The sequence below is a fragment of the Rutidosis leptorrhynchoides genome, chromosome 11, assembly GCF_046630445.1.
Source record: "Rutidosis leptorrhynchoides isolate AG116_Rl617_1_P2 chromosome 11, CSIRO_AGI_Rlap_v1, whole genome shotgun sequence".
Taxonomy (NCBI): Eukaryota; Viridiplantae; Streptophyta; class Magnoliopsida; order Asterales; family Asteraceae; genus Rutidosis; species Rutidosis leptorrhynchoides.
The window spans coordinates 393,994,558-394,004,746 of record NC_092343.1 but is presented as its reverse complement, the minus strand read 5'-3'; positions in this window follow the sequence as shown (position 1 = coordinate 394,004,746).

Sequence of the window (10,189 nt, the reverse complement as noted above, 5' to 3'; positions counted from 1 at the left end):
ATTCACCTGAGAATAAACATGCTTTAAACGTCAACAAAAATGTTGGTGAGTTATAGGTTTAACCTATATATATCAAATCGTAACAATAGACCACAAGATTTCATATTTCAATACACATCCCATACATAGAGATAAAAATCATTCATATGGTGAACACCTGGTAACCGACATTAACAAGATGCATATATAAGAATATCCCCATCATTCCGGGACACCCTTCGGATATGATATAAATTTCGAAGTACTAAAGCATCAGGTACTTTGGATGGGGTTTGTTAGGCCCAATAGATCTATGTTTAGAGTTCGCGTCAATTAGGGTGTCTGTTCCCTAATTCTTAGATTACCAGACTTAATAAAAAGGGGCATATTCGATTTCGATAATTCAATCATAGAATGTAGTTTCACGTACTTGTGTCTATTTTGTAAATCATTTATAAAACCTGCATGTATTCTCATCCCAAAAATATTAGATTTTAAAAGTGGGACTATAACTCACTTTCACAGATTTTTACTTCGTCGGGAAGTAAGACTTGGCCACTGGTTGATTCACGAACCTATAACAATATATACATATATCAAAGTATGTTCAAAATATATTTACAACACTTTTAATATATTTTGATGTTTTAAGTTTATTAAGTCAGCTGTCCTCGTTAGTAACCTACAACTAGTTGTCCACAGTTAGATGTACAGAAATAAATCGATAAATATTATCTTGAATCAATCCACGACCCAGTGTATACGTATCTCAGTATTGATCACAACTCAAACTATATATATTTTGGAATCAACCTCAACCCTGTATAGCTAACTCCAACATTCACATATAGAGTGTCTATGGTTGTTCCGAAATATATATAGATGTGTCGACATGATAGGTCGAAACATTGTATACGTGTCTATGGTATATCAAGATTACATAATATACAATACAAGTTGATTAAGTTATGGTTGGAATAGATTTGTTACCAATTTTCACGTAGCTAAAATGAGAAAAATTATCCAATCTTGTTTTACCCATAACTTCTTCATTTTAAATCCGTTTTGAGTGAATCAAGTTGCTATGGTTTCATATTGAACTCTATTTTATGAATCTAAACAGAAAAAGTATAGGTTTATAGTCGGAAAAATAAGTTACAAGTCGTTTTTGTAAAGGTAGTCATTTCAGTCGAAAGAACGACGTCTAGATGACCATTTTAGAAAACATACTTCCACTTTGAGTTTAACCATAATTTTTGGATATAGTTTCATGTTCATAATAAAAATCATTTTCTCAGAATAACAACTTTTAAATCAAAGTTTATCATAGTTTTTAATTAACTAACCCAAAACAGCCCGCGGTGTTACTACGACGGCGTAAATCCGGTTTTACGGTGTTTTTCGTGTTTCCAGGTTTTAAATCATTAAGTTAGCATATCATATAGATATAGAACATGTGTTTAGTTGATTTTAAAAGTCAAGTTAGAAGGATTAACTTTTGTTTGCGAACAAGTTTAGAATTAACTAAACTATGTTCTAGTGAGTACAAGTTTAAACCTTCGAATAAGATAGTTTTATATGTATGAATCGAATGATGTTATGAACATCATTACTACCTTAAGTTCCTTGGATAAACCTACTGGAAAATATAAAAATGGATCTAGCTTCAATGGATCCTTGGATGGCTCGAAGTTCTTGAAGCAGAATCATGACACGAAAACAAGTTCAAGTAAGATCATCACTTGAAATAAGATTGTTATAGTTATAGAAATTGAACCAAAGTTTGAATATGATTATTACCTTGTATTAGAATGATAACCTACTGTAAGAAACAAAGATTTCTTGAGGTTGGATGATCACCTTACAAGATTGGAAGTGAGCTAGCAAACTTGAAAGTATTCTTGATTTTATGAAACTAGAACTTTTGGAATTTATGAAGAACACTTAGAACTTGAAGATAGAACTTGAGAGAGATCAATTAGATGAAGAAAATTGAAGAATGAAAGTGTTTGTAGGTGTTTTTGGTCGTTGATGTATGGATTAGATATAAAGGATATGTAATTTTGTTTTCATGTAAATAAGTCATGAATGATTACTCATATTTTTGTAATTTTATGAGATATTTCATGCTAGTTGCCAAATGATGGTTCCCACATGTGTTAGGTGACTCACATGGGCTGCTAAGAGCTGATCATTGGAGTGTATATACCAATAGTACATACATCTAAAAGCTGTGTATTGTACGAGTACGAATACGGGTGCATACGAGTAGAATTGTTGATGAAACTGAACGAGGATGTAATTGTAAGCATTTTTGTTAAGTAGAAGTATTTTGATAAGTGTATTTAAGTCTTTCAAAAGTGTATAAATACATATTAAAACACTACATGTATATACATTTTAACTGAGTCGTTAAGTCATCGTTAGTCGTTACATGTAAGTGTTGTTTTGAAACCTTTAGGTTAACGATCTTGTTAAATGTTGTTAACCCAATGTTTATAATATCAAATGAGATTTTAAATTATTATATTATCATGATATTATCATGTATGAATATCTCTTAATATGATATATATACATTAAATGTCTTTACAACGATAATCGTTACATATATGTGTCGTTTAAAAATCATTAAGTTAGTAGTCTTGTTTTTACATATGTAGTTCATTGTTAATATACTTAATGATATGTTTACTTATCATAGTATCATGTTAACTATATATATATCCATATATATGTCATCATATAGTTTTTACAAGTTTTAACGTTCGTGAATCACCGGTCAACTTGGGTGGTCAATTGTCTATATGAAACATATTTCAATTAATCAAGTCTTAACAAGTTTGATTGCTTAACATGTTGGAAATATTTAATCATGTAAATATCAATCTCAATTAATATATATAAACATGGAAAAGTTCGGGTCACTACAACAATAAAAAGTTGTTTTAAAACCGATCGTTAAGAATAATACTTTATGTATGTATCTCTAATTGTATATGTTTTTAGTACAAACGATTGGTTTAACATATACTTATACCACCATTATCTTCATTCCCAATAACAACATCACAAACTACACAATTAGATTTCAAACACATCAAACTGAGATTTATATATCAATAAAATTACCAGTTGAAAACTACAAAAAACACTAAAATAATGGCCAATTTTGAAAATGATAGATGAGAATACCTTCTTGATTTTGACCTCACTCAATCTGTATCAGTTAAAAGCACCACTGAAACCATTTTGGTGCTGACCCAATCGCCACCATCCCCCCGACAGTTACAATCCCCCAACGTAACCATCAAAAACAAAAGCAACATATTTCACCCTCACGGCCTATTTTGCGCGGTTCTGGGTCTAACAAAAAGAACCAATTATCGTACCGTATCTCTGGACCTGTTAGTATTTTCCAAGATGCGTATGAACTTTGAAATAATGAGAATAACGTTGTGGATGATATGTGTACGCAAGATTTTATAAGGGAAATAATAAACAAATGTGAAGTTGATGATTCATTTACACTAGATCCGTTGCTTCACGCAATGGAGTTTGCATATCCGTACGGAGGTAAAAAACAATATTGTATATTCATTTTGTAACCATCAGACATTTTATATATTCATTTTTGTAGCTGCAGGTAGATCTGATATAGCAAGCATTCTGAGGCAGCGTAGGTTTTTACCAACTGATCAAGTTGTTTATGTTGTTAAGACTTGTGTTCGAAATAGTGTTAACGATCTGTCTATAACGCTGAAAGTTAGTTTACATCACTAGCTTATGTATTTTTTCATAATTGTATTTCTTTCAGTAAAATGTGTTAATGTAAGTTTTCATTTTTGTTTAATAGGACACTACGTGTACGATTCAGGGAATAATTCATAACAAGATCATTGATGGCGTTTAAGGTGAGTATGAAGGTATTAAAGGCATATGTGAGGGAGCTATTTTGGTGCTACAAAATTGTTCTATGTTCTGCCCTAATGTTAAGGTTAAAATTTTTAACATTACACTAAGAGTTTAATAAAGGTGTTCTTTAAAGACGGTGGATCTACGTAGATAATTGTGTTAATTGTGTTCATTTTATGCTGTTGTTGTTGTTTAAAATAATAATTAGTTGTTATTGTTGTTTAAAATAAAATATTTTTATTGTTGTTTAAAAATAATAACAAAAGTAAATCATAAACGCAAGAGATTTAAACAACTCCAAAATAAATATTACAACGAATTAGAAAGAAATACAACTAATCAATGACCATGACGCCCCCCATGTTTATATTGTAGGTGATGATTGGTTCCACACCTTGTTGGTCGTGTTGACCTTTTACTCCTCGGGGGTACTTGTTCCTGGTTCTCTTCACCACCTCCTGCTAAATCCTCGATATGCTCATCCTCAAGTTGGTAATTAGATATACTCACGTCAAGAGGGGTCCGAGAGGATGAGCCATGAAATGTTTGTTGACGGGTTCGAGAGGATGATCCATGAAATGTTTGTTGAGAGGATTGGAATGTGTTCACTGGGTAGTGTATATGTTCCGAGGGGTATTGTATGTGTTCATCGGATTATTGTATGTGTTCTGATGGGTATTGTAGGTGTTTCGAGGGGTATTGTATGTGTCATGAGGATTATGATATGTTTGTTGAGGATCATGATATTGCGTCTAATCACCGTAATCAGTAGCCGGGAACTCGAAGTTTTGTGATGGATAGAACTGAAATGGAACTCCTGGCTGATTATGACGCGTGTATGCAAATAACTGATGTGGAATGTCATAAAATGGTTGCAGGTTAGGTTGACTGTTTGGTTGCATTTGAGAAAACGCCATATCTTGCATCCTCGAAAGCCTTCCTCCTGCATATAGTTAAAAGTAAACCAAAATTATAACCAAAATAGTTCGATCGTATGCTTATTGTTTTTAAATAATAAAATATTACACTATTGTTACATACATATATTAGTAGTCCCAACCCAATTAGGCTTATTTTGCGTATATAATGATGCATCTCCGAGGGAAACAATTGGTCATTGTAATGACCCGTCTTTTTTCGTTTACTTTTTGTTTATTTATTTTAAGTCTGTTATTTAGTTATGACATCTCCCATTAAAATGTGTTTTAAAAATAATTCGCTTAGTTAATTCACGCACCCGCTTTTAAACTCGAGGGACTAAACTTGCCAAGGGATCAAACTAGTTGACTAGGTCAACTAGTCAAATCCTCCTCCTCCACTCATTCATTCACCTCCACTTTTGATACTTCCATTTTCTTCTCTCAAACCCACTCAACATAAATTCATTATCTAAATTCGATCTAGCAAGCTAACATCAAAACAAATTTCATATTTGTGATCTACTAATCAAGAGCTTTAATTTGGTACCGATTTCATAACTTGGGGTAAGGTTTCTAAAAACTCTAGATTTTTGTTCTTGGTGTTCTTAACTTATAAAAGTGTTCATTAGTGTCTAAAGCTCAAGTCTAACATGATTATGTAAATTATTTACTCGATCTTGTTATTATGAGTAATTAGCATGAACTTGAAAATGGGTGTGTTTAATCTTGAGTTTTGGTTGATTAAATGTTGTTGTTATGTTAAAGTTCATGTAGTAAATATGTTACTAGCATCATTAACTACATTTTGGTATGTAGGTTGACTTGGAAAAGCCTCATTAATATGATTAAGGATTTTATGATTTTTGGTTGGGGTTTGGTAGCCTTAAATGTAAATTTTGATGCATTGAATGCTTTACAATGTTGTTTGTAAGTGTTTAGTAGTATTCTATGCAAAATAACCTATGTAACGGCGTATTATATGCGTGTGTTAAGTTTCCGAATCATTAATTGCATTTATGAGCTTGAAACATCAAATGGTGAGCATTAAATGATCATTCGACGAGAATTCGGTTATTATAAATGATGAATTTGATTGATGAAATGTGTTTAGTTGTATTCCTTGTTAAATTACCTTTCCAACGATATAAGATACGTGTTTTGAATGTTTACGGTTCATAAGTTATGTTTGTTTGAAGTTTGATTCGTGCATTAAGTATTCAAAACTGTCTAAATTGCTGATCAGACACCCTGAGCGCTGCTCAAGGCCCCTACATTCCTATTTGAGCACCGGTTGGAGATCGGATCCGATTCCTGCTGACCAAAATGTGACAACCCGGAAATTTCCAACCAAATTTAAACTTTATCTTTATATTATTTCGACACGATAAGCAAAGTTTGTTAAGTTGAATCTCAAGAATTTTAAACTGTGCTCATGCATTCATTTAACCTCGTCCAAATTTCGACGATTCACGAACCGTTATATAAATGGAATAGGGGGGAAGCAAATTTTTTTTTTTTCATTTTTTGAAAAAACTTTGTTCACAAACATTATAGTTGAGATGAAAATATGAATATTTAGTAGAGACACTTTGTGATAAATGTTTTTATTTTGGCGGGAAAATGCTCGAAGAAGTAATATATAATAATTATCATGTTTTTCGAGCATATTTTGAGGTTTTAGCTATTGGGGTTTAGATATTAGGGGTTATAGGGTTTAGATATTAGGGTTTAGGGTTTAGATTTAGAGTTTAGATTTAGGATTTAGATTGAGTTTTTAACACGAATGGTTTAGAGTGTAGGGTTTAGGGTTTAGGGTTTGGTGTTTTGGGTTTATGGAATAGACCCAAAACACCAAACCCTAAACCCTAAACCCTAAACCCTAAACTCTAAATCGGGCTAAATTTTACTTCATAAAACATGAAAAAAATACGTTCATATTCTTCACGAACAATATTATCTTGAATGTTATTTTTGTCGATAGTTTTCTCGCCTAAATAATAACATTCATCACGAAGTGTCTCTTCTAAATGTTCATATTTTCGTGTGATCTTGATGCCGGAAAAAAAAATTCAAAAAAAGCGAAATTTTTTTTTTTTGCTTCCCCCCGCTTCCCCCCGATTGGTTACTTCCCCATTGATCCTGCCCTTATATATATATATATATATATATATATATATATATATATATATATATATATATATATATATATATATATATATATATATATATATATATATATATATATTGTAACTTGAGAATGTTAACAAAGTATTAAACATATAATACTTTACATGAACATATTGTTTCAATATAAGTTTAATATATTTATCGACAGAATTAAAAGATAATATTAAATGATTGAATTATCAGATACATTGTGATATGATTACGGGTCTATGTTATGAGGTCCACTATGATTTAAGAAATCCATTCTTTTTGACAACATTCGGAAAATGGTAAAGTGATTTATAAGTAAGAACAAATGTGTCAATTAACGGGAACTAGACAAGGGTTAGTGGAAATTCCTGTTTAATTTCCAATTCTTGTTTTATAATATTTTCCTCGTGACCTTGATAAGATAACTATGTTAACTTTCATTTTATTTAATGTGAAAGTAAGAACGTGGAGTGTAATTAACTTAGATGTTGGATATCGACAAGTTAATTAACTTGACATTTTTCATTAAGATGATTTCATACGTTTATTTAACCTTTGGACTTTATCCCATGCTTCACCAACAGACTGTAATTTAAAAACTTGAAACCTATTATGAATATATATAATTCTACTTTTCTAAAACGTTTTATGATATAATGATTTTCATTATTTTAACCTTTTAACAAAATGATTCTTAAATATATTTAGTTTTGGAAAACAAATTTATCATATTTATTTGATTTAGTTTCAAACGTACAAAAACGTTTTCAGCTTAAAAAGAACTTTATTATTAAAACGTATATAACATTTATAAATATCTAGAACCACTTTTGACAACTCATTTCTTAACCATTATGATAAAGGTAGCGATATTTATATTTTATTTTATTAAATATATATAACGATTTAAATTAATATTATATATATTTATAGGCGTATTATACGTACATAGCTTTATACTTTTACTATACTTTAACTTTATTTTTACTTTACTTTTACTTTACTTTAACTTTAATATTTCACTTTAACAATTCATACTTTAATAATTCACTTTAATAATTCATACTTTAATAATTTACTTTAATAATTCATACTTTAATAATTCACATTAATAATTCACTTTAATAATTCAAAAATCTATTATTAATAGAATTCAATAGGTTTCATTATTTCATAGAAACTTGAAAATATATTTCTCTAAACTCTCTCAATCGATTTACATATATATATTTACTCTGTATTATTTCAAGATATTATTAGTATACATAAAATACTACGACGGAGTTATGTTCAGGCGATTTCAAAATAAGTTTTCAAATGGGATAGAGCTAAGGAAATTATGGGTTATAGCTATGGAGGTTATGGGTATTGTTCGAGGGTATTGCTCGTGAGGTCAACCTAACGTTTAACATTTTCGTTGCGTCTACGTACTTTTCTGTAATATTGAATCACAATATTGATACGTGAGCATTCATATTTTAACTTTTATATATTATTAGTGTATCCCTGACTTGTGCTCAAGTAGATAGGATTATACATGCTTGTACGTTTATTATTGTCGTTAGATAGGTTATGTTGAATCCTGATTTAGATACATATGCTACTAAGATAAGGTATACGATATGCATGTCGTTGGAAAGCTGCCGAAAAATTAATAACTTTTCATTTAGAACTCGTGTGATTTTGATGAACGGATTAAAAGATATAGTCAACTGAATTATTATTACTTTTAGTATATTTATTGTTAAAATGATTATTATTACTATCGTCGTTATTGTCGTCGTTATAATTACTATCTAATTATTATTATTATTACTATTATTATTATTATTATTATTATTATTATTATTATTATTATTATTATTATTATTATTATTATTATTATTATTATTATTATTATTATTATTATTTTTATCATTATCGTTATTAATAAAATGTATTATCATTAAAAATTGTTATTTTTATTATTATTACTATCGTTATTATCGTTAAAGTTATAATTAGTATTATTATCATTATTATTATTATCATTAAAATAGTTATTAGTATTATCATTATCATAATATTTATTATTATTAGTTTTATTATAATTAAAACTAATATTAATAACATCTAATTATTATGATTACTATTATTATCATTATTATGAACGCGATATAAAAGACGACTAAAAGCTATTAACAAATTAATTAGGAAATAATGAGTGTAAGTATCATGATGAAATTAAAATATTGAAAGACATTGATTTAGACAAAAATATCGTTTTCATTATTTTTACTATTAAAAGTATTATTAATATTAAAACTATCATCTTACTAAGATCATCATTTTTAATAGAAATATCATTGTTATTATAAGATATCATTATTATTATCATTTAGTATTATTATTAATTATCATTTTGAATAGAATTATTATCTTTATAACATATTATTATTATTACTGTTAATATTAAAAAGTATCGTTACTATTATCATGAATAGAATTATCATTTATCATATTTAATATCTTTTTTAGTAAATATAAATATTGTTATTTTTATTAGTAGAATAATGATAATTATTATTATTATTACAAAATAATACAACTTTTACTCATTAATATTACTATCAATATTATTTTATCAAATAAATATATAATACAGAGACATTTTTACCACACGTAATATAATTACATTAATATTACATATCACTATATTTTTATGATATTAAGTGAACTTTATAAATTTTATTATTTAAGATATATAAAAGTATATTTTTATCATATATAAATTTTATTATTAATAAATGACACAACAACAACAACAACAACAACAACACCCAATCCCATATGTGTGGGGTATGGGGGAGGTGAGACGTAGACAATCCTTCCTCTATCCTTGAATAAAGAGAAGTCATTTCTCCACCCCGAGTGAAACACTCACAAGAGTGAAGAGAGTCATCCCTCTCCCGATTCGACGAATAAAGAGATTGCTTCCAAGCGGACCTCCGACCAAAAAATAGGAAAAAAATAAAATAAAATAAAATAAAATAAATAAACTTATATTATTTTCTCTAATAAAATCTGATAAATATATTTAAATATATAAAACGATTATTTAAATTTCATATTGAACATGTATGGACCTTGTAAATCATTTCGGGTCAAATCAACTTTTGTTGACTTTTACATATCGATCTCGAGCATTAGGATTGTGATACACTACGACCTGACCTAAA